The sequence below is a fragment of the Coturnix japonica genome, chromosome 2 (assembly GCF_054131305.1).
Source record: "Coturnix japonica strain WE chromosome 2, WE-NBRP24, whole genome shotgun sequence".
NCBI classification, from domain to species: Eukaryota; Metazoa; Chordata; class Aves; order Galliformes; family Phasianidae; genus Coturnix; species Coturnix japonica.
The window spans coordinates 49,806,354-49,812,363 of NC_140664.1; the positions used below are offsets into that span (position 1 = coordinate 49,806,354).

The following is a 6,010-nucleotide window of genomic DNA, read 5'->3' on the forward strand; positions in this document are numbered from 1 at the left end:
ACTTGTGCCAAACCCTGTCTACCTTAATCTTAAATATGGATGGTGTATCTCTGGAAAGAAGATGATAGATCTTCTGCCATATCTTATATACATTCAAGTTTTTCCTGCACAAATATAAAGCTAGAATTGAACAAATGAATGGCATATCGTGCATTCCTGCATATAGATTAGTTTCTCAAAAAATGGAAGCTTTAAAGTGTTCAAAAACAAATCTTCTGTGCTGCACATAGCAAATAAACACATTTCACAGGAAAATATGAATGCAAATATTAGAACATAAAATGTTTAATTTAATGAAAAGGGCCCCCAGAAGAATGAATTTAATTTATACGGGCAATAAGTTGATTGGGACATTTTAATATAACTCAAGATTTAAGGAAGCCTTTATTAATAAAATTTGCGCAGCATATTTCATGCCTGTCTACAATAATAGCTGCTGCCAGCCATCATAGACTCTCTTCAACTCAAATGAACAGCAACATAATGCACTGAAAAATTAACAAGAGCCCATTGGCCAGGTTTGACCACCAGAGATTTTGATAAATTTTCTGGCATTATGTTATATTCAGTATAGATTTGCAGTATTTCTTTAAAGTATTTCTTCTAGAAGCCCATTTTTGTATCTCTTCAATGTATTTTTTTTTCTTCCTTTTGACAGCAGGTATATAATTTCTCATATCATAAATTACTAGCAATAAAAAGCAAATAAACTAGCAATTGGAGTGATCTTTGATTCAAGAAATGTTAAATATTTAATTAATACTTTAAGCAATGAGTGAAACATAATGTATGCAAAAATGAAGTAGAATCCACATAACATATTCTTTTACAAAAATATTTTAGCCAATATTTGTCATTGGGAAAATGGGACATCATATATATGTATATATATATATAACCTCATTTATAACTCCATGTTCCCGTGTAACTGATTATTCATAAACAGATATTCTGATATATTATGATGATTTTTACATGCTCAGATTCTAAGTTTTTCATAATTTCCCTACTAGGCTTTTGAATTAATTTCTCATTTCCACATTTTATTTCTGTCTTGGGCCATAAAAATGTAATTGTTACCACTGAAGTTGCAGCTCTTCCACTCCCAAAAGGCCAATTCACTTTACAAAGCACATATACTGTACAACTTATTGGCCTTCAATTTCAATCATCAAATGTTAATACTACTTGGAGGAAAGTGTAAGTTAGGAAAATGCCAATGAGCAATGGAGATGGCTCCTATAATAATGATTTGTCACCCAGCATTATGAAGTGGAGCTTTTATTGGAATTCATTTCCCTGAGATTAACTATTTCATCTAGTACATCTTTTGCACTGCATCATGTGTCTAGGGGAGCTAATTTTCATCAAAAAGATGAGCTGAAATAGCCAGTACTACAAGTTCATGTGCAAGCTGCTGGGAAAGCAATGCCTCCTGCTTATTTCCATGGAACAGACAAAAGTTGTACAAAAGTACTATTTGATAGAGCAAATACACTTTCTGTTAGTTAGAACTACAAAACACTGTTTTCCAACATAATTAGTTGTGCATTTTAATCTGTGACTAACAAGAGCATAAGAATCTGCAGAGCCATCCAGAATGTGACGACATTCACATCACCGTTGCCTGATGAAATGTACCTCCCACTACCTCACTGTGCTCACATCCACCAGTTGGTCTCCATCAACACTCAGCAAGCATCAGTGAATGTCAGTGGGTGCCAATTTTTCCACACAGAGGAATTCAGTGACAGACCTTTGCTTCATACACACTTGCATGTCAGATGTCTTTCTGTCAGACAGCCTCTCTGCTGCCTTCTGTCACACAGCAACAAAATAATGGTGTGAAGGTTCAGCCTCTACTGCCATACCACCAACATCTGCCTCTGACACTGTAAACCAACATAATAAAATAGGAGGCATTACTTTCAGAGCAGCCCTTGTATATGTCCACATTGCCTATACAGTCATTACAACCATTACAAAATGCAAGCAAAAAAGAAAGAAAGGATCAAAATAATTTGCAGTTAACCTATAATGTAAGAAAAAAAAAAAAAAAAAAAAAAGGGTAAGATTCAGTGTTAGGATCTTTTTATCAATTAACTCAAAGTCACATCAGTGATTTTACCTTTTATAGCTGCTGTAAATCTACATAACAGCACTGTCTCCAAAGGTTTTCATAGCCCTGAGATTCTGAAGAGATACACATATTTATGGAGGTGATACATGAGATTTACTGGCACAAAGGTACCAAAGAATAGAATTAGATAACATTTTCATGCAACATTTCATGCTCTCTGATTCACAAAACACGTAAAGAATCACATCTTTGATCAACAATGATCAAAATACGTTTTAATAATAGCCCTTTTTATGTCAAGTAGAACAAGGGTGGATAGAAAATATTAGAACACTAACAGTAGAAGGTAAGAAGGTACAGACAACAAATTTCTGATAGCTGAAATACACTACAGTGTGCAAAGTTTTTTTGAGTGACCTTAAATGTTCTGATAAACAGATAAAAAGAAACCTGTAAAATAACTGACTGAAGTATAAAGGTGAACGTGATTGGCTAATGTAAGGTGTAAGAATTATGTCAGGGGAAATCTGGATAAACTTATATTTAGTTATTGACCAGGGAAGTCAGCAACAGATAATAATTTTTAAAAGTTATTAGTGAAAACCTTACCAAATACAACTTGCAGTTGCATCAGTTACAAACAAATTCCAATTTAATTTTTCAGAATGGCTTTTCATTGTTTAGTAATAAAAAATAAAGTAAATAAATAAAAGGAAAAAAGTTAATTTACACATATACTTCAAAGCTTTTAAAGATTTTAATTCCAGTGCTCACTAAAAACTACAATGCATATTTTTTTGAAACCTAAAGGTTAAAACGTTCTCATACTTGACCTTTGTACCTTTTACATTCTACCCGGGTTTTCCCAGGTGAACTTCCTAGATTCTAGGTAAAAAAGTGCCAAAGACACTACTCTTTCTCTCTTGTGTGTGCCCCAGAAACACAATAAAATATGTTTGAAGAAAATAACTGTCCCAGGAGAATGACTTCTTTTGAATAATTTACAAATCTCTAAATAGGGGAAATAGATATCTAACTTTGGAAAGGGAAGTATCAAAGGCCTTTAAAAATAGGAAACAAAGAAACACTGCAACAAACATTATGGAACCCATAAATGTTCTGCCCACCTAGTGCAGGGTCTGCAGCCATTACAGCCAATAACTGTTTCAGCAGAAGATACAGCGATACCTATTAGAAATTCACAGAATAGTTTTTTCCTGAAGTTACAGTTCCTCCTATTTCCCTGAACGTACAGATCAGTCTATAACCAGTGGGAACTTTTTACTCTGCATTTCTACTTTAGTTTTATATTGAATGTAGCTGTATAGATAGACAAGAGACGAAATGATAGATAAAGATAGAGCTAAACAATTAACTTTCTAGTTTAAGTTTAGCTTTTAAGTTCAGGTTTCATTTGGTTCTACATAGAGACACATTTCATGCCCATCAGATCATAGCTTCCCAGTAAAGTTGAATGAACAAACAATGAACATATCATAATAGGATTCACTGTGACATCTTAATTCATTTTTAATGCAATTACCGCACCACTATTTAAGTATAACCCTCTACCTCTATTCACTGCAGCATTTATTTTTTTTTATTTGTAAGTACCAGATGTGGATATTTGTCAAGCATGAGTGTTACCCAAAATAGGAATCCCATGAACCAAACTTGGCCTCTGTTAGAAGGTCACAAGTCAACTGAAATCATTTGGGTCACACAGTGGTTTAAATTGAACTGTTCCAATTTTCCTTGCTATACATTTTGTTATCCTTAAAGCACTCTAAACTTTCTCTGTCATGTTTTATTTTTATTTTACTGTGTGTTCCCCTAGGAAATAAAAGCATCCAGCGAACTTTTATACTAGTTCTTTTCTGTGTGCCATCTACTATTAAACCATAGCAGTTACCCTTTGAGAGGATAAACATTCTTCTGACTTTGGTTGCCAACCTTATTATTTTCAATATACATATCCTTTTTCCATAATAAATATCCTTTTCCTTTAACCATTCACAGTCCTGCCTGCAGATCTTATTCTACAATCTCTGAACTTCTTAAGAAAATAATATGATGAGCAAATATAAAATTTTAATCCATCATAAAACCAGAATAATGCAGCCTGTAAAGGAATTTTAAACACACAGCACAGATCCCATTACAAAAGCAGTAAAGAATGAAAACTTGAGCAATTATAATCCCAACTCAGTTAAGCAAAGTAGATAAGCAAACGCTTATTTTCCTCATTAAGAATATACACAAAAGCTTTCCCAGCAGTGTTTTTCACTTTCTAACCAAATCACCCTGATGTTGAATATAAAACCAAATAGATCCACATAACTGAATCAGTGTTCCTAGGAAGGACAGATCAAAATCCCTTAGTACTGGGTTCATGGGACCAGACAAGGAAGAATGATCCTCCAACATTGGCAGTGAATGATAATCACACAAAAATGTCATAGTGTAGTGATCATTTTGACTCTTTCAAGCTTGTAAATGGGAGAAGAGGTCCATTTAAACCAAAAGCATCCTTATTTGAGAAATGCTGACTTTGTTATTCAGTTATTCAACTGAATCTAGTGTGATGATGTGTGATATGTAGTAGTATGTATTATAGAACTTTCCTGAAAGAGTTTAGAACTGTAACACGGTACCTAAATAATATGTCTTCCTTAAGACATATTATTCTTCTGATTAATTGTTAAGAGCATAGAGTACCTTTGAAATATTACTAAGTGTTAAGGATGCTATCATGTATTTGCATATACAATTAAGCACTAGTATTTAAAACAAACAATTGGCCCTGATTTGAAATAATTTTTGTAGAAGAAAAAAGGAAAAAAAAAAAAAGAAACCTTCTCATTTGTTACGGTTTCATAAGCTCTGAGAATTGCCTCTCAGTCCAGGGATGACAAAAACAATTCTTCTGATAAGGAAGATTCAAGAGCTTCATAAAGTATTCAAAAGGTAACTATTATTCAATGTTAAAATATCACAAGCATTTCTGACAAATTTTATTGAAGTCTGTTTTCACCAACTGCTTCATCCATAAGAGATGCACAGTATTGTGTACTAAGTACTTTGAAAACAACATCCAAAAAGGAGGCATGTTTGCATGCCATACTGGAAATCAGTAGCTATTTTCAGTAAGAAAGTGTTAACTTTTACACTGCTTTGAGTCTGTGTAAGTTAAAATGAATGCAGAAAATTGGCTCAGACTAAGACATTACTTTTTTTTTTTTTTTTTTTTTTTTCCCCTACCCAATTTAGTGTGGCAACCATTTCAGAACCAAAAATAATTCATACAACTCCTCAGGAATTCAAATTTTCTGAAATGAACAAAATAGGGACTGCTACAGAATGAAACATGAGTCAGTGCAGAAGATTGAAGAAAGCAGCTCTCAACTGTAAGACTATATGATTTCACAAACATTAGAAGAATGTAAAAATTATATACTTTTTTCCTAATGCTATATTTCATCTCACTAAGCAGATTACTCCTATTGGAGATTAGTAAATTATCTCAGATTTTTATAATACCTTATAAATCTGTCAATGGAAATTGAGCATCCATTGACAGTCTCAATTTCTGAAGAGCTTGAAGGCATAACATGGGGGAAAACCAGCTCCTGTATAAATAGGATGCTGGGAAGTAGAGAGATCATGATCTATGGGACACACACAGAAGCACCCACTGAATAACACAGTGCACCAAATGTTCTTTGGGGGTCACTAAGATCTTGCTGGAACAGCAAATTGCTGCAGAAAGCAACTAGGAAGGCTAGAGCTCTACAACAGAGAGGGCATTATATCTATCCAATAAGATATCCCAGTGTTCGTGAAGCAAAGGTCAGATGTGATGTTGCTTTTACCTTCATGGCAAATATCACATTTCAGCATCCCTCCCTCCTCCTGAGTTTAAGACCTTTT

General features: G+C 33.8%; 1 long non-coding RNA gene across 1 annotated transcript in view; it reads left to right on the forward strand.

The window, feature by feature from the left end:
- The window catches only part of LOC107309984 (uncharacterized), a 22,164-nt gene extending 16,632 nt beyond the window's left edge, over positions 1–5,532 (forward strand). The window contains exon 2 of the long non-coding RNA XR_014942630.1: positions 5,351–5,532. This is a non-coding gene — a long non-coding RNA (uncharacterized LOC107309984). The remainder of the gene's footprint in view (positions 1–5,350) is intronic.
- The last annotated feature ends 478 nt before the right edge of the window (positions 5,533–6,010 follow it).